The following is a 20,548-nucleotide window of genomic DNA, read 5'->3' as shown; positions in this document are numbered from 1 at the left end:
TTTGTCACAGATGGTTAAACTCCCCAGGCGCCAGTGCCCTAAAGGATAAATACAGATTTTTAGTAATGTTCTGTGAAATTTGCTATAATTAGGCAATCCAGCCTGTGAACTACAATTCTCAGCATCCCTCTGGCCTCATATAGATAGGCAGTATACATGAGTTTCATGAACAGGGCTTGTGCTGAAAATAAATGTTGTCCCATGAACGAAAATCTATGGTTTTAGTTATTTATTGAGCTAAACAGGTCAAACGGGGTGATTGCAGCTTCTCCATGTTTCCAGCTTCCTGGTTATTGTGAACCAGTGCACAGATAAACCCCCTGCATAATGGGCTTTTGTTTACCTATAAGCCAAAGCAATCACGATAATGGCATTTAGGAGGGGGTTGTTTATACAGATCTCAATTAAACTCAGCTAATTTAAGTTCTAGCAGGAGTATAGGAAGAAGTATGTAAGTGCATACTGCATAGAGTGTACTGTGCCTTTAAAGAACACAATTACCTTGCTTTACCTGTCTGTGTTTTATTGCACTGATAATGTGCCCCATTAAACGCAATATTTTTATACTTCTGCTGTAACCTTCCTTGTGATAACATCTTAGCATCGAAATCTACTTGGCCATATGAAAATGTCTCTGCCATTCGGGGCTCATAAAGCTCTGTAATTGTATAACAAAGGGAAAGGGAAGCGGTGCTGGAAATGCGCTGTGCTGGTTATATCACATTCGGTTATAAAGCTCTTATTTAATGGGAAACGCTAGGGGTCAATAAAATAATAGGTCTAAAGTTAGAATCAAGTCTTGTAACCCACAGTCACAAAGTAGCATTTATGGGCCTGCTGGTTATTGATAACATCTGATTGGTTGCTATTGGTTACTAGACCTGAACGGAACTTTGTACCTATTATTAAATGGACCCTTATTGTTTTGTTTAAATGTTGTTAACCAATGAATGATCTAAAAGTTATCTGTATTGAAAGTAACATTAGTGTGGATAAGGGATAGTATTGAAGCCTCTCTTGATTGGACATGGCCCATACACTCACTTCGGTCACATCTAGTAGAAAAAAACTACTGGGTTAATAGTGAGTGAAGCTATACTATTGTGGTTTATAAGTCAGCAGTGCCAGAACTAGGGGTAATCACAGAGGTGGGTGGATCCTAGGCAAATACATGCATGGTATTGGTGGCGAGCTGGAGAGTTGATGACCCAGTGACATAGGAATAATTAGCCAGACCCCTCTGGAAAAAAATTCCCACCACTTAGTGGGGCTCGCACCCTTGGGTACCCCCGTCACTCGCACATTAGCTTGCTGACTGGTAGAGGAGCGTGCAGCTAGGTATGGAGGTGGTGGAACCATGCAGCAGACTCTGCAACCATTCCCCTCTCTGCTTTACCGTCGTTACGCTATTGAGATGTTGGCCATGGAATTGCTTTGCAAGCTTTGGCCGGGCTTTGTGAGTTTGAAAACGATTAAACAATAAACTTTCTGGCCTCAATCTGATGTAGACAATTTGGGAACCAGTGTTGACTAGTGATGGGCGAAGTGTTTCGCCAGACATGGATTTGTGGCGAATTTCTGCGTTTCTCCATTGCCGGATTGTTTCGCAAAACGGATGAAAAAGTTCACCGCAGAAAAATTCACCTCGCGTCAAAAGAATAGTCGCGCGTCAAATAAATAGTTGCAGGCGTCAAAATAAATGGTCGCGCGTCAACAGAATAGTTGCGGCATCAAAATATATAGTCCCACGTCAAAATAAATAGTCGCGCGTCAAAAAAATAGTCGCGCGTCAAAGAAATAGTCACAGGAGTCAAAGAATAGTCGCAGCGTCAAAATAAATAGTCGCGGCGTCAAAATAAATTTTCGCCGATTCACAAATTTTTCACTGTTTTGCGAAGCTTTTGAAAGATTCGCAATTTTTTCGGCAAAGGGAAACGGGACAGATTCGCTCATCACTAATGTTGACCCATGTATATGAGTCAATATGAGTCTTCATAAGTCAGATGTAAGTCCCAAGTCTAATAAAACAGTGCCCCTAGTGGCCAAATGATCATAAAAACATTGGCTTTGCCAGCTTATACCCTTTCATCAAATCTTCAGGGGTGTAACAACTGGGGAAGCAGATAATTTGACTGATAAAGGGCCCATGTGTATAGGGGACCAAGTGCTTGGCTGATGACAAATTAGTGTAACAGGTAGACAGGATCTTAAAAGGATTTTGCTGTGGTGGCCAATAACTTCTAGATGAGATATGAGCGCTCTTAGCAGCAAATACTTAGTTTGCTCAGCAACAAAAGTCATACTAAGAATTTTCTATATGCAGAAGGACCCATTACTGGCCATTATAATGTTATTTTAGGTACCTGGGCCTGGCAAGCCCTGTTGTAGACAAGAGATATTACCATACGGCGATCTGCCAGAAAAGTAAATGATATGAGACCAAGGTGTGTCTTTATTGACTGGCCAATGAAAGAGCACTGACTGCATTGATGTATTAAGTCTTTCATCGCTTTATGGCAATGTCCTCATTTTCTAATTGGCAAAGATAGTGCAATCCACCAGAATGCGCTGGTAAAGAATTACACTAAGACGGGTTGATGGGAAATGAAGTTATAATTGGGTGTGTTTATTGACCATGAGATATTTAAAGAATCAAATAAGGAGAAAAAAATCCATAGCTTTAACAGCCCGGCTATTAACGTAATGTGATGGCGTGCGTACGGCTTGCATTAAACAAACTAGCAACAGCAAAGCCCAATGTCAGTGCAGAAGTCTCCGTATACCCTCTGTTTATCTGTTATTTATTTGAAGGTAATCAAAGAAACACTTGATTTAAAGGACAAGGAAAGCCAAAGTGTTTATAGCTATTAGTTATGGAAAGCAACCCCCCTGACCTCAGTTGATTTATTCTATCAGCCTACGTCCCTAGAGCCGGGCTTGGACTGGGCAGGCTGGGTACTGGGAAAAAACCCTGTGGGCCCCACCGACCCAAGCCACAACCCTACCTGTGCCACTGCCTCTCCCCCGGGGCCTGTGGATAATGACATCAGAGGGGTGGGTTGGTGACGTTAGAGGTCGGAACTGTGATGTGGCTATGACATCATGGGTCATGCCACTGTGCTGAAACACAGTGCCATCTTTGTTAGCCCTGTATAGCTGAAGCCTACTGACCTACAATGCAAATATGTGCATTTGTGGGAAGCCTTGCCCCCCCCCCCGCCCCCAGCACAGATCAAATCATTTTGTAGTGGGATATGCACAAGCAGGGTTGCCATCTTTTTTTTAATGTAATACTGGCCTTGGTGTGGGGGAGTAGAAGTGATGTCACATGGGGAAGGTAAATGGGTAGACTGGGTGGAAAAATGTGAATACAATCAACAAGGCACCCCTTAGAAAAAATGCTAATGTTATTCAAAAACCTTTCATGAAAGCATCTGGGGTGCAACAACTGGGTTTTTGTACCTGGTGGGCCAGTCAAATACCAGCCAGGAGGCAACCTTATGCACGGGTGACCATATAGATCAGTGATCCCCAACCAGTGGCTCACAGCAACATGTTGCTCCCCAACCCCTTGGGTGTTGCTCCCAGAGGCCCCAAAGCAGCTGCTCATTTTGAATTCCTGGCTTAGATGCAAGTTTTGGTTGTATAAAAACTAGTTGTACTACCAAACTGAGCCTCATTTAGTCTGTCAGTCCACATAGGGGCTACCAAATAGCCAATCACAGCCCTTATTTGGCACCTTCATGAACATTTTCATGCTTGTGTTGCTCCCCAACTCCTTGTACATTTGAGTGTGGCTCACGGGTTAAAAAGGAAATTCACCTATTGGGCATGTCAACCATTCATCCAGAGCCTTGTCCAAGCTCCATACCTGAATCCAGCCAATGACTGCATGTATAGACTATAGGTGGCATGGAGGTAGGCATTGCTGCCATCCAGAACTTCAGCAGTATCTGTATAGGACTTGTATGATCTCCCTAGGTTTGCGTGGGTGTCTTCTGGGTACTTCAGTTTTCTCCTACACTCCAGTAACATTCAGGCAGGTTAGCCGTCTCTTGATTAAATTGACCCTAGTGTATGTTGTGTGAATTAAATAGGGACTTGAGAGTGTGACTTTCACCAAGCCGGGGACAGAATGATGAACAGTCTCCATACAATGCTGCACAGCCTATATAAATATTTTCATTAATTATTCATTTATCATTAGCGCCTGGGGTGGTTTGGGCTGCCAGAGTGCAGGCTGGGTCAATGTGCAGCTCCAATGGGAATGCTTTGAGCACAGTGCCCCTTAGGGCTGTGGTGGTGAACAAAACCCTGCGTACTTGCCCTCAATCGCTCCTCATTCACTTGAATGGAAAGTGACAAGGGTTGCTCAGCAAGTACTAACATCATTCGAAAATGCACTGGTGCGTTTTTGATCGCTAGAAGCGGGTGTCAAGTGAATGGAGAGCAACTGGGGGCAAGCAGCATCAAAACATAAACCCTAGAGAAGCTAGACTGGAAACACACAATGGGAACATTTATATATTTATCTCCTGATATTCCCATTAGAACAGGATATAAACAGAATTTATAGAGGTCTGTTAACATTTTCCAGCTTGACAGATGAACCCCATTTAATTTATTCCCACGCTGCCTACGTATGGCCTACAAAAAAACTCGCGCGCTAATTACTGACTTTTGTGCTCCTCCAGGTTTCGGGCTAAACGTGCAGCCATTTAATGTACGTGAGTGTCAATGCTTCACTTACTCCTTAATTGGACAGGAGACAAGTTGTAAAACATGTCTCTGTTATACTGTTACACAGTGACCACGGTCCTATTAAGGACTCGCTAAATATTCTGATTAGAATTATCTATTGAGCGGACTTGCTCACAGAAGAAAAAAAAACTGCATTAATGAAATTCAGCTCCCCGGGGACGTCCAACCTTTGGTCTTCCAGCTGTTTCTAAATTGCGGCTCTCGGGCTTCTATTGCCAGGGGTTGCTGGGAGATTTCACTCAACCACAGGTGGAGGCTGCTATAGTGCACATTCAGGATTTCTCCTATTATGATGTATGAACAGTATGCTCAGTGCTAGGCAACCTGCAGATTATAAGGAGGCACAGGGGACAACGTTCTGCACCCAGAATCAGCTTTTCCTCTTGCAGTGCTTTGTTCTGTTGGTAGAACAAGGAATATCAATCGAAAATACAAAAACATAACACACAAAGGGGGGAAAAATAACTCAGATAGAATCTGCTCCACGGCATGGATGTATCATTAGTACAGAGAGAAGGTCAACTAAACTATGAAGACAGGGCCCGTGGGCTTGGTTAGATCCTCTACGACAGGGATCCCCAACCATTTTGACCCAAGAGCCATATTGAAATGCAAAAAATGTTGGAAAGCAATGCAAACATGCAAAAAGTTACTGTGGGTGCCAAATAGGGGCTGTGATTGGCTATTTGGAAGCCCCTATGTTGACTGACAGCCTACAGAAGACTGTGTATGGCAGTACACATGGTTTTTATGCAACCAAACTTGCCTCCAAGCCAGGAATTCAACAATAGGCAGCTGCTTTGAGGCCACTGGGTGCGACATCCAAGGGGCTAGTGACTATATTGCTCCTGAGCCACTGGTTGGGGATCACTACTCTATATAAATGATAAGGGTTGTACTTTAGCAAGAACTGAAGGTCGTTAGGTTCAGCAATATTGAAATAAAGTGTTTATTGCCACCATCCTACCGGACTATTGCCATTTTGCCCTACTGCTGCCATCTTGAATTACTGGCTCTATGTTGCCTGTATCTTCTAATCGTTCCTGTTTAGTGGGGAAATTCACTTATTAAAAAAAAATGAAATTCCAGCCAATACAAATAACTGTTTCACTTTCTGTTGCTTTAGTAAAATGAGGCATTTGTTACACTTACACCAAGTTTATTTTGGCACAACATCTGACATTTGTTTGAATATTTACATAATGAACTGTGGACCAGGATGTGCTGAAACCTCTGCAGCCCTTATCTGTATATTATCTGGTATATTCTTTTTAATAATCATCTTTCTATGGCAGCTTACAGCTGCCCTTTGGGATCAATTCGCCAGTTTGGACCTGTACATAGGGGGGATGTCAGAAGGAATACACCTATAAGGGCTGCAAAAGTTTAGCACACTCTGTGCTGCATATTTTACACATTTATTATTGGAATTAGTGCATAACAGCAACTTGCAATTGTTATTGCCCTGGGTATTTCAAATGATCCAGTAAGTTTAGTGCAGTGCTGTGCCAAAATCTCCCTAGGGGTGTTCCTTCTAGCTAGTGATGTGCAACAAAAAGTCAAAAAGTTGACCCGCGCCCAACCCTAACCCACCTGCTACTAACCCACGCCTGACCCTAACCGCCTGCTACTAACCCATGCCCGACCCTAACTGCCCGCTACTAACCCATGCCTGACCCTAACCGCCCGCTACTAACCCACGCCTGACCCTAACCGCCCGCTACTAACCCATGCCCGACCCTAACCGCCCGCTACTAACCCATGCCCGACCCTAACCGCCCGCTACTAACCCATGCCCGACCCTAAACCGCCCGCTACTAACCCACGCCCGACCCTAACCGCCCGCTACTAACCCACGCCCGACCCTAACCGCCCGCTACTTACCCATGCCCGACCCTAACCGCCCGCTACTAACCCACGCCTGACCCTAACCCACCCGCTACTAACCCATGCCCGACCCTAACCCACCCGCTACTAACCCATGCCCGACCCTAACCCACCCGCTACTAACCCATGCCCAACTCTAACCCACCCGCTACTAACCCATTCCCGACCCTAACCCACCCCCTACTAACCCATGCCCGACCCTAACCCACCCGCTACTAACCCATGCCCGACCCTAACCCACCCGCTACTTACCCACGTCCGACCCTAACCGCCCGCTACTAACCCACGCCTGACCCTAACTGCCCGATACTTACCCACGCCCGACCCTAACCGCCCGCTACTAACCCATGTCCGACACTAACCCACCCGCTACTAACCCATGCCCGACCCTAGCCCACCTGCTACTTACCCATGCCCGACCCTTACCCCCCCGCTACTAACCCATGCCTGACCCTAACCCACCCGCTACTTACCCACGCCTGACCCTTACCCCCCGCTACTAACCCACGCCTGACCCTAACTGCCCGCTACTAACCAATGCCTGACCCTAACCCACCCACTACTAACCCACCCACTACTAACCCACGCCTGACCCTAACCCGCCGGCTACTAACCCACGCCCAACTCAACTCAGCAATCCACCCCTGTTTATAGACCTGCCTCTTCTCTGATGTCATGAAGGGGGCGATGTGGAGCAAGAGCACTCCTATAAATAGAGGCTGCTGGAAGCGGCAACTGGACACAGTAAGGGCGAAAGGGGGGGCTCAGCCCAAACCCATCTATACGAGCAACAGATTTTGTGCAAATGTCGACCCAAACCCATCTGACCTGCACATCACTACTTCCAACATTCTGCCTAATAGGGACGCACTGAATTCATGACTTTCTTCGGAATATTGTTGAAAGCCCAAAACTTTTTATTTTTTTGTTGCTTTGGGAATCTTTAAAACTGTTTTTTCATAGAAGATATGTCATCCGAAATGTTTTGAAATCCCAGCTCTTTGAACCAGAATTTTTGGAATTTATTGAATTGTCTCAACAATAGAAATGAAAAAATCCAGCTGCTGAATGAGTGAATGGAAGGTGTACTTCCAACGTTTTTATTTTTCAATTTTTTTGAATTTGTAAAAATGAACGGTTTTTGTAAAAATGCAATTTTCATTTCAGTTGAATGAATTAGTATGATCTTGTTCTGCCAACTTATATTTCTTCGTAATTATAATTGCATTTAAATGTTATTTCTTTGTACCAAATACTTGTTGCAGTTTCAGGTGTTGAAAGAGGGATATGGAATCCTCACAGGCCCGGCCTGGCAATCTGGGGGCTGCTGTAAGATGCCATAGACAGTCACTATTTATTGGGCTTGGGGGGGGCTGTTTGTGCCTCTGGGTACTGGGAATGCCAGAGGGGCTGCTGTAAGATGCCATAGACAGTCACTATTTTTGGGCATGGTGGGGGCTGTTTGGGCCTCTTCAGAGGTGCCAGTCCCCCCCTATTTTCTCCGGAGTTACCAGAATTTGGCTTCTTTCCCCCGGTCTCCCAATGACCAATAGCATTCTCCAGATTATTTTTCATTCCCCCAATGTTCTTGACAAATTTGTCAAATTCTGGGTGCCAATGTGCAGCGCGCAATTGATTCCCCCGATTCCCACTTCTTAAAAGTTGACAGCTCTGCCTCTGTGTACTTGAAATGCCAGGGCCTATTTTGACTGTAGGTTTAGATCAGGTCTGGACTGGGATTCACAATAGGCCCTGGTATTCCATGTACACAGAGGCCCAAACAGCCCCCACCAGCCCAATAAATAGTGACTGTCTATGGCACCACAGCCCCCCACCAGCCCAATAAATATTGATTATCTATGGCATCTTACAGCAGCCCCTCTGGCATTTGCCTGAACCCACAGATTGCCAGTCCGGGCCTGGTCTGAATACTCAGGTTGTAGGGCTAGTAAATATTGCCTAGCTGCATTTTTAACATTTTTATTAGCTGTGCAAGACATAGGGGCACATTTACAAAGGCACGAACGCTCCGAGCATATTTTCGGCAAATTTTTCGTGCGTCCGCATGATTTTGTCATACGCCGCATGACTTTTCGTACGGCGCACAACCTTTTCGTACGCTTGCACGAAAAAATCAGAAAGGTTTTACCGCTGTTTACAATTGTACGGTAGGAAATTTTGTGACTTTCGGATCACCAATACGATATTGTCGTGACTAATACGATTTTTTCATAGGCATTTTCGTGATATTTGCGATCTTCAGAAATTTTTCCCATTCGGGATTCGAACTTATGATATCATAAATCTGCCCCATAGTGTGGGCAGACAAGGAGCAGCTAGAAATGCCCTTGATTTGCCCAAAACATGCCCAGATGTTCACTTATCCTGTACCGCATGTCCCACAAAAAGTAAAGACCGTTGGCACATTGTATGTGAGTGCCTGTATTTTTGGAGTGGAAGCCATTTTTGAAACCCCCTCCCCTTAGTAAGTGTAGCAAGAGACTGTGATATGACAATTTATTTATAAATAGAAGCACGCTGCAGATATCTGTAGGGTCACAACCAAAAGTCAAAAACCCATCTAAAAAAACCTCGCTGCAGGGCTGATAGACGCATCTTGTTCTATTGTTGGGCATCTGACGCACGTAACGACAGTTCAGATGGTGGCTACCTGCAGTTATAACATAATGAGATGACCATGCACTTGTCATATGATTTGTACCCCTGCTGGAATGCACCCCAGTCCCTCAATGGCTTAAACCTTGGAGAAAGGACACTGGATACAGTCAGAATGTTTTGACTCTTAAATCTCGTTGTTTACTATGTGACAATGACAATAAAGATATATTCTAGATTCTTAAGTGGTCGGGCTTAGGGCCTGCAGTTGAAGGCCTTGGTTGCATATGTGTATGTTCTCCTTTAGAGGTCATATCGTCAATACATGTATTATCAGTCCATTTTCGACATATGGCTGCCAGCAAGGGCCAACCCAAAATGACGTGAATGGAAAGCATGTGTCGGCTATGTATAGATCTTTTTTTTAATGCCAACCAGATACTTCATTGATTTAACAAACAGAGAGGAACATAATACAAACAGGATAAGAAGATGATAATTGAATTTTACAAGTAAGGTTCCCTGCCCAGAGTGCTTCCAGCCTCCTCTTAATTTGCTGAGACCTACAGACGCAGCAGGAACACATTTGAGTGCATCACTTAATGTATGCTTGAGCGAGGAAGTTCAGCAATTTGCACCGTTATAATTAAACACTCCTTTGATATAAGAACGCAGGAATATATTAAATCCTATCTATAGCTGAGTATTTATATCTAATATGCATTTGGATTTTTTTTTTTTCCAAGCCGGCAACGCACAGAACAGATACATCTATTAGCAGATAATTGTGCAAATACACCTCATTTCCTCTCGGAGATAACATCCTTTCTAGGTGCACATTAGCGAATATAGATGCAGATAGGTTAGATGGGTCTTCTGGTTTTCACTAGATGGTGACATTAAAAGGCACAATTTGTATGCTTAACGCTTGCTGGATTTCCTAAGCGCCTTGAAAGAGTCCTATAAAAGCACAATGCTGCAGGCCTCCTGCTATTTTCCACTTTTGAGGTTTAGTCGCCCTTTAAAATAAAGGTTGCTACTCAGGGAGGTGGAGTCAAGTAACATAGGAGTAAGAAATATTAATGGAGGAAAAACTATTGGACAACAAATGTCAAATTCAGAAAAGCTCCACTCTTTGAACCATTAACTAATCACATCAACTTATAACAATTAGAAGTTGGTGTACGTTTTTTGCTTGTGTAGTTTAATTCTAAATTATGCAACCCTGTGCCAAAATATTTCTTAATGAAGTAATTAACTATGTTTATTTGATGTTATTAACGCCAGCAAAGTTTCATTAATATTGCCAGAAGCTCCAGTCAATGGAGTCATTTACTACTTGCATTCATCATGGTGGCCAGGGCCAGAAGTCGGGGTAGGCAGAAGAGACATGTGTCTAGGTTACAATGGAGATGGGGTTCTGGGCACATACCACTTCTGCCTGGCTACCCCTAGGTCCAGTCTATGTAGTATATCAGTGAGCATTGGGGATTTGTTGGGGAGCATGGGTTGGGTGGGTAGAATTATTATGCCACTACCTTGGAGGCCAATGTCACTGATGGTGATGTTTCAGAAAGTCAATTTAAGGCCCAAGTATACAAGACAGCTGTAAATAGCCAGTCAATGACCACCTACCACTGATGTTGACAAATTAGCAGCGTTTATTGGCCCATGTATGGCCACCCTTATGTTTTAGAGCAGAGATCCCCACCCAGTGGCTCAGGGGCAACATGTTGCTCCCCAACCCATTGGATGTTGCTCTCAGTGCCCCCAAACCAGGGAGTTATGTTTGAATTCCTGACTTGGGGCAAGTTTTGGTTGAACAAAAACAAGATTTACTACCAAATAAAGCCTCCTGTAAGCTGATAGGGTGCATAGAGGCTGCCTAATAGCCAATCACAGCCCTTATTTGGCTCCTCCATGAACATTTATGGTGCTTGTGTTGCTCTCCAAGTCTTTTTACATTTGACTGTGGCTCACGAGTAAGAAAGGTGGGGATCACTGTTTTAGATGATTTCCTTTGCCTGTTGCCAGTGGCGTAAATTATCCCCAAGTGTATGTGACATCAACTAACCACTTGTCATAAGGGTGATAATGAGCCAGTCCTGGATATTTTTAAACCCAAGGTTGATGCCACATGGGGCTAATTCTCAGTCTGTGGAAAAGTGCAGGCCGAGAATCATCATGGCATATGCGCAGATATCGGCTGGAAAATGTAAACTCTCACTGTTTTTAGCCAATATCCACTCCGTCTACCTGTGCCTGGGTGGACACAATGTTTCCTAGTGCAGGTAGGTAGGAGGCTGAGGTTAATGGAGGGGCTCATTCTCAGCAAGCATTTTCTGCAGGCCGAGAATCAGCCTCATAGCATCAGGTGAAGTCCTTCTCACACTAATGAGACATTATAGCAGGATACTGTTGAGGTAAGTTTTTGGCATTGGGAGAAGGAGGACCCGGCACAAAGGTGGTGCCACAACCCCTTGCTCCACTTTGGAAAAATCCCACCCAAGCACACATGCCTATAAGTGCATGAACAGAATGGTGCTACTGGCCCTTTAAGTAGTTCATTTATTGCTTTAACAGCCCAGTAGGTTCACTCGCAGTCTTTCTTTTTTTTAATTGTGTATCTGTGACCCAATCAGCGCAAATACAGGACATTCATTGAATGCATCAGCATATCCTGAGCACTTTGCCAAATTCTCCTGATGCGACAGATTGGCATCCAGAATGTATTGATAGCTGAGTTAGTCTAAGGGTCACCTTGGCACCTGGCCTGCTGGGTATTTACTTACCTACGCTCACAGTTTGAAAAAGACAAATAAGCACCTGCTACAGGGAAAAAGTATTTTTATACCAACAACAATGAAAAATAGCTAATGTGTCTTTAAAATGTGCCACAATGTTCCCAGGTTATGTAACACAATAAGTGTTCCAAGCTCTGTTACTTTATTAAGCAGCCGGCATTGTCTGAATACATGGGCAATATGTGGGACTCTAATGGAACATTAAGGTTATTTAAGTTCATTTTCTGCATCTTAATTTCCTCCTCTGGCCAAACCTCCCTTCTCAAATAGAAGGTGGCCACTCTCCACATCCCCCTGAAAGGCAGATACTGAGGCTTCTTGGAGAGTCATTAACATTTAATGGTATTTAGTACATTTTCCTATTTACTGGACCACTTAGAACAGTGGTTTTCAGACTTTCTCAAGTTTACTTCCCATTATAGAACCAACATTTGACTTCCGGGCCCCACGTAGGGCCTAGTAAGGTTTTATACCTTGTTATTTTGCAATCAGTCATAGTGCCAAGCATATTGGTGTTGTGGGCTGTCCCAGCCATGGCTCTGGATCCCATAGGGGGCCTGTTATACACACTTGGAGCTGCTACATTACAATTATCCCAACATTTTACAAGGCCAACTATGCCACAGGCCTTTTCCTGTTGACTAGGGCTGCTCAAAGTAGATTCCCATTGTGGCCCTCAACAATTTTGCTGCTGGTAAACAGTTGGTACATTGAGGTTGGCCAGAACTGAACCCCCAACTAAAAACAGCCTTGAAGGAGGTATACCCACAGGTTCTATTCAAGAAACTTTTTGCTGTCCTTGGTCAAGAGTTTCCTTAGGCAGGGTCCTCACCTTGCCTGATGGCAAAATTAGCACTGAGGATACTGGCAGTTACATAGGTTTTTGACCAATGGTTTTTGATGCCATAACTCAATGTATAAAACCTTTTTTTTTTTACTGGAAATCCAGCTCTGTTAGTATGAAGTTATGCTTTCTACATTAGCAATACTGCCCACCCTCTTGCCTCTAGCCACGGGCAGCAGGGAAGGCCAAGGCAGCCCAGTTTGTGGAAGATAAAGATCTAATTTCCATCAGGCCCAGTAATATTCTGGCAAATGCCAGAGGCAGGCCCGGATTTGTTGGAGAGGCCACAAAGGCCCGGGCCTAGGGCGGCAGAAATGTAGGGGCGGCAACGCCCCACCGCAACGGAATTTTTAAAGTTTTTTTCAATACGGAGCAGTGGGAACTTCTCCCCACTGCTCCGTATGGGGCTTTAAATGTATGCGCATGCGCGCTAGCGGGCGTGCAGGGGGGGCGGGGTAGGGGGGACGAGCGGTTGTTCGCTCGTTCGCGCATGCGCATTGGGGGGGCCGATCAACGGGGGTGGCCTAGGGGCGCCCAGAAAACAAATCTGGCCCTGGCCAGAGGGGCTGCTGTAAGATGCCATAGACACTCACTATTTAGTGGGCTAGGGGGGGATTTTTGGGCCTCTATACAATTGAAATACCAGGGCCTATTTTTAATCCCAGTCCAGGTCTGTTTCTATTAGAAAGTAGACCCCATTTAGCCTCCCTGTAATATATGCAACAGTGTGGTTTTTTTTCCAACAGTGAAATTTAAATAAACAGAATATATAATCCATATGCCTATACCCAGGCTCAAACGAACATCATTATAAAATCATAGCACAGATTGAGGTCCTGTCCATCAACAAGGCAAGAGACAAGTAATCAGTAATGCCAAATTGATTTGCCTTGCTTAATACGGGGAGACCCTTTACCTCTGACATACCTCAGAAGCATTGTCCTTTTTATTGTATTTTTCTACATTTCCCTCTCAGGCTCGTCATTCCTCACATCGTTTGCTCGAGCTTATCTGCCACAAGGTTATGAATGTTAGAAATTAAGGGCTGGTCCCAATTCCCTCCCAAGCAACAGTTGCTAAGAGAGTTTCACACCCAGACTTGCCATTACAGAGGTAATGTATGCTGCTTGTCTTGAAGTGGAAGCATCTTGGCTGTTAGAAGGCACAATACACGCACCGCGATAGAACTTGAGGGATGCAGTGTTTATAAATGATTAAAAAATAAATAAATAAAACCAACTGAAAAGAAGAGGGGAAATTCACTGCTGGTGTGTAGTTGTGCTACACGCTGTTGGGTTTTATTTAGACACCATATGCAGCAGTTTTGGGTCAGCAATGCTGAGAATTTGGAACCTTTAATCAATGCTGGTCTTAAGGTGGCCATACACGGGCCGATTGTAGCTGCCGATGTTGGTCCCTTAGACCGATTCGACAGCTTATTGGTCCGTGTATCGGCACTAACAACTGTGCTGAAATTGGCCAGATATCGATCGGGCAGGTTATAAAATTCAGTCGGATCAGGGACCACATCGGCTCGTTGATACGGTCCCCGAACCGACTGCGCCTATTCCAGTCGTTATAATTCGTTCGTTTGGCCCAAGGGCCAAATAAACGAATTAGTCTAAATTCCCCCGATATCGCCCACCTGTAGGTGGGGATATCGGGAGATGATCTGCTCCCTTGGCAACCTCGCCAAGCGAGCAGATCTTTACGTGTATGGGCACCTTTAGGAAAGAGAGCAGTTTCCTTAGCCTCCCTGATGAGATAGATGTTATGGTGGGTAGCCATGATGGATGTTTTCTTAAAGAGAATTCCAATCAGAAAGGACCTGCAAGGGGTTTTTGTAAGAGTGATGGAATACTCCCAGGAGCTTAATTCAGATAGCAAACAAGGTCTAGCAGATTTGTAATGTGGATGAATGTGGGTGAATGAGCTGATCATATTGTCATCCATTAGCACCTTCATTCTATTGTGGCATAACAAAGGAAGGGTAAATCAGGAAGAGACAGTGGGTAGGATGGTAGGAGGGAACAAAATGGGACAAATGGTGGTCTGGAAATTTTATAGCACTGGAAGAGAGAGCACGATTGCCTTTGTTATGTAGGTGGGAATGAAAGGAAGCAATGCATGAATGGTGGCATAAAGGCTGGCACCTCTGTCTGTGGGGTCCTAGGTTTTGGTTTCATCCAGAGCACTATCTGCAATGAGTTTGTATGATGTTCTTGCCTTCCATCTATTTAGGCAACATTGACATATCCATATAATATTCAATGCATGTGTTTAAGTCCAATTTTATCATTTTTACATTTCAAGGACCAGTTATGCAGATGGAGTCTATTGACAGGCACGTGTTTGTAAGTGTGTTCTGCCTTGACTGATGAGTGAGTTATATCATGGAGAAAAAGGTCACATCCAATAATATGTTGTCGGTGATCTGTTTTTGTTAGAACATACTGATCACAACAGGTGCTCCACACATTGTAATAAAAATAAGCTTGGGGTGACTGCAAAGAGCAACATTAATGGGGTTGCCCTGGTAAAGCTGTGATGAAAACATTGTGCATATGTTGTGTCTGCTATAGACGGCACGCCAGCCTATGCAGGGTAGTACAGGTATGGGACCCATTATCCAGAATGCTCGGGACTAAGGGTATTCCGGATAAGGGGTCTTTCCGTAATTTGGATCTCAACACCTTAAGTCTACTAAACAAATCAATAAAACATTAATTAAACCCAATAGGATTGTTTTGCATCCAATAAGGATTATTTATATCTTAGTTGGGATCAATTCCAAGGTACCGTTTTATTTCTACATAGAAAAAGGAAATCAGTTTTACAATTCTGAATTATTTGATTATAATGGAGTCTATGGGAGACGGGCTTTCCGTAATTCGGAGCTTTCTGGATAACGGGTTTCCGGATAAGGGGTCCGATACCTGTAGTAGTAGTGGATAGATGCTGCAGGGTGCTGCTGGGGGCTACAGGTTGCTTACAACTATAGCAAGGTGCAGGGCTACATACTGGGAAAGTGAAGAGGAAACAAGAACTTCATACTGTCAGCATGGAATTTAAAAACTGAGCTGTCCTGTTCAAAACCGGAACTGCCCCAATCACCCATAATTACAGGTCTGCTGTCAGTAACCTTAAACCTAACTTTCCCCCTCCATTGAGATGTATAGAATCTGCCTAGAATACCTGTCCAAAGCAGTAAATCAGCAGTGGGGGAGGCTGGGACAGGTGCGGGCGGTTGAGCCTGGATCCCTTTGGATCAGGGTTTGCATCTCTGCACTAAATGACCTTCAAGCCGGGTTTCCAGGAGTAAGTAGAATTCTCCCCCAAACCTCATCCAAATAGTCTTTCTTGAGTATAATAATGACAGAATATTAATATTTTTTTATGGGCTAAATAGGAAAACAAGACCAGGGGGGTTATTTGCATTATTCCGGGGCGCAAGTGTCAGATCGCTAAGGGGTGCAAGAAGCAAGAGCACTGGGTTGAGCTGCTTATTCAGATGCTCAAGTTAGGGGGTGGGTAGGGGGCCACAGTGAATTTTTAAAGTGTCAGTAGCACTATTGTTAGCTTAACAGAAACAAAGCTATACTTTCAGCAGCATTACCTTAGTGCCCCCCCTAGTGTGAAGAATGTGCTCTACTATGGCAATACACAGAGCCAAGATCTCAGCAAAGGATCCCAAGCCTTCTTACCGTAGGGGTTTAAATCTCAGCTTCTGACAAGGTTTGGGAGCCAATGAGCGCATTTGCATTTTTGCCGGTGTGCCTTTGAAGCCAGGACAAGCACAATGTAATTATCTTCATTTTAGCAGTTCAAAGCTTGTTGGCTTCTTCACTAAGGGCTTTTTCAATGGGTGAAACAAAGCAGGAACAGGTTGATGTGCATAAGAGAGAGCTTTATTAAAGGAACAGATCCAGCGCAATTTTCCCAGCCATGCAAAGCAGCGACAGGGAATAAAGAATAGCTGGCACGCAATGAATTCCACTCTCTTACAATTATTTTTCTATGCTATTTGTCTAATGGAAATGTTAAGAATTGAATGTAAAATTATAGCCTTCTGCTTTGTTTCACTTGCTTATATTGAGGTATTAATGGCTGTTTCAGACTTGCCGTAGCTTCCTTTGTTCTCACCTTTCCTTATCTACTACCTTTAGCCAGTGTCACATGTGGCAGCTTCTCTGCCAAAGAGAAACAGAAAATAATCAAAGTTCATCTGTGCATCTGGTCATTTTTGATTTCAATGAACGTCTTAAAGTTCATTGTGATGTAATACTTTGACCTGCACTCTTTAATAAATAGGCGCACCATTTTTCTGTTTTTAGCGCATTCGAAAATATAAGTTGTAAGTTGGCTATACATTGGATTATTTAGCTGCCAACTCAGCATCTCCTGAATCAAATGCCAGAGGGGCTGCTGTAAGATGCCATAGACAGTCTCTTTTGGACTGGTGGGGGGCGTGTACTTAAAATGCCAGGGTCTATTTTGGATGCCAGTCTGGACCCGGCAGTGAGGAGGAGGAATACAGATAGAGCAGAGGGGGTGATGAGGCTTGTGGATCAAGTGGCAGTTGTGTATAATGGTTTGGGGGGAGGTGGTAGTTGGTTGTCCTCTCCCAACTATTGGTCAACATATGTTCCCATTATAATCTTGCCATTGGCCAACATGACTTAAAGTGGCCATACATTATAAGATTTGCTTTTTTTGGCGAGATCATCAAACAAGCAGATTTTTCCCTGATATGCCCACTTAAGTTGGACAATATTGGGCTAATTCAATCTTTTGGCCCTAGGGCCAAACATTCGAGTTACAAAGATACAAAGAGATAGGAACGGTCCAACTAAAAAAAGAAAAACCTTCCCAATGGACACCTGGGCAGATATCAGTCGGGTAGGGCCATCGGGGGTCCCCATACACTGGCAGATAAGATGGACTTGAATCACCAGCTTAAATCTGCCCGTGTATGGCCTTTATCCTAATACATAGGTGCTCAATCAAGTCATCTAACGAGCAAACCTTCTGTCTTATGGCCAGTTTTATGCAGCTAATACAAATAATCTCTCTTTCAGAGCTGCTGTGTCAGTGTCAGTTAACTTACTATGCAGACAGTACATGCCCCATACAGCTATATGGTTGCCCCACCTGGGCCCACAGTGGGCTCTCTGTAAGCATCACCCTAGTTCAGATATTGCCTTGCCTCCCTGGGGTTGGAACCCAGATATTCCTGCATAAAGAATGCACCTTCAGCACCTGCCGGCTGCTCCCCACCCAATGGAAGGGCCTACCGACACCACTGCTGGGTTCCATCCAATAAAAAGCAAAGAAACACTGCTCATTTAGGAAGGTTGCTCTCATATTGCTTCGCCAGTCATGTCAGTAAAAGAGATATCCCAGGCAGAGCTTAAGGTGCTAGAAAAAAACGTGACAGGCATTAGCGATGCTAATTATTCCGGCAGATGGGATATTTCGAGTCGTTTGTTATATATAAGCCTCAGTGTATATTCTTAAGATTCTGCATATGGTGTGTTGAACTCTTTCTCTATTAATAGCATCGTACTTAATACATTCATAACAGCATGTCTGTAGCATATCTGTCCGCACTATCAACCGAATAGACAGATATGAAATGAGCCGGAATTCACCATGCATGCACAATGCCTATGAACGGGGAATACATAATATCCTGGCTGGTTCTACAGGCAGTACAATAATCTCCCTGCTGAAACATTTAGATCAATGTAGAACTGTGGTGTTAGGGCAGGAATAATCAGAAATGTAGTTAGAGAAGCGCAGGCCCCTGGCTAGACATTAATAATCACAAAAATCAGGTCTGTCCAATCTGCAGCACCTCCAGTTGATGTTTAAGCCGATTCCCAACTCCAGATTTACCTTGAGAAGATTCATTTTATTCTCTAAAGGCCCCCATACACGGGCAGATAGTAGCTGCCGATATGGGTCCCTTGGACCGATTCGGCAGCTTATCTGCCCGTGTAGGGGCAGAACCGAGGGGCCTGGCCAACCGATATCTGGCCTGAAATTGGCCAGATATCGATCAGCCAGGTTAGAAAATCCAGTCGGATCGGGGACTGCATCGGCTCATTGATGCGGTCCCCGAACCGACTGCCCCATTGCCGCATTTAGAATTCGATCGTTTGGCCCCAGGGCCAAACGATCGAATTTGCCTACATGCCCCCCGATATCGCCCACCCGTAGCAAGCGGGTCTTATAGTGTATGGGGACCTTAAGTCTTGTGGCTACATACTGACTAGCTCTTGAACTGAATTACCAATTATGAAATCATCATTATCATCAAATAAGCAATGAATATGAACTGTATATTCACACTGTCACATGACTTACTGAACTTTTTAATTATAATAATGTACCCCCTGTTATAAAATATGAGGATATTAGAAGTCACGGAGTTCCATAACCTATATAAAAGCACTCGTCCTCTATATATCCCTATATTTTACAATATGGGGTACATTATTCACTATATTTCTATCTACATATATGTGTCAACATTGATTGCCAATGTGACCACGCTTGGCCACAGATGGGGTCTGTAACTGACAATGCTGAGTTCACCTCAATAGGGGTAATTTACAGAGACCCTGGACCAAATAGCATTCTAAAAGTACTTGTGCCCAGGGTCTCGGTATGATCTGCCCCTAGAGCCAGTATGGAAGCCCAGCGGTAGGTGCAGAACACAGTGGCATTGGGCACAGGGCAGCCATGTCCCTACAGGTAAGTAGAGGACTCTGTTGCAGCCTTCACATTTGGCTCTCCCTATATTGCAAAACTAAACAGTTTATCAAGGTACAAGGCAGTCTGCAAAGTGCAAAATCCATAGCGGATTGTGTCTGTTCTACACTTTGCCCCCTGCTCTGCACTTAATAAATGACCCTTAACACAATCCAGTTTTGAATGATCGCATTAGTCCAAATCAAGCAAAGATCCACTCACTTGGCATTTTGGACCCCCGGTTGTATATTACTGTATGTGGCCAGCTTTAATGCATTGGCCGAACTGTATTGTTGCAAGATTCGCCATGGGATATCACTAATTATTGCTCATCTGGCTGTTTCTATGCAAAATACAAGAATTTGAGTTCCCTGTAACTTGTAAGGGTTTGAGTAAGACAGTCGATTGGAGGGATCAAATGAAATGCCCCATGGGATGAGTAGCAGCTCATACACCTACATGTTTCTACATTCTGATCTGAACCGATCACCTATAATCACAATGGCTGCATGTGTGTTGGCCCACGTCTCTGCGCTCTAACTTAGCAATTCATGTCGGCACCAGAAAGTTGCAGCAGAAGCAAATTGACTGGCGCTGCTCTGATTTCTGTTTCCCACAATTAAATTAAGAACCGGAGCTCAGTGGCTGTTCCTTAGCCTGCCAAGGTCACGTCTCTCCCCTCTCGGCTCTGTCTGTTGCACACACACTGCTGCTTCTCATGTTCTCCCAGGTATCAGACCCGTCTCATCAGGGGAATGAGTGAATCTGAGGTGTCTGCCCCTGGCACCCCCAGAGGGACAGTTGTTCAAAGAGGGAGAGTAGGAGTCCCACTGGGTGCTGCTAATCCGCTGGCTATGAAGGCAGCTACAGTGGCCCCTAG

General features: G+C 44.3%; 1 protein-coding gene across 7 annotated transcripts in view; it reads left to right on the top strand.

The window, feature by feature from the left end:
• syt7 (synaptotagmin 7) overlaps positions 1 to 20,548 on the top strand; it is a 202,941-nt gene that overhangs the window by 23,785 nt on the left and 158,608 nt on the right. The window contains exon 1 of one of the 7 annotated variants that reach the window (XM_031900273.1): positions 16,148 to 16,230. The gene's annotated coding sequence lies outside the window, so the exon portion shown is untranslated. 7 annotated transcript variants of the gene reach the window in all.

The sequence above is a fragment of the Xenopus tropicalis genome, chromosome 4 (assembly GCF_000004195.4).
Source record: "Xenopus tropicalis strain Nigerian chromosome 4, UCB_Xtro_10.0, whole genome shotgun sequence".
Taxonomy (NCBI): domain Eukaryota; kingdom Metazoa; phylum Chordata; class Amphibia; order Anura; family Pipidae; genus Xenopus; species Xenopus tropicalis.
The sequence above is the reverse complement of the archived record's forward strand: the minus strand, read 5'-3'. Positions and strand labels throughout refer to the sequence as shown.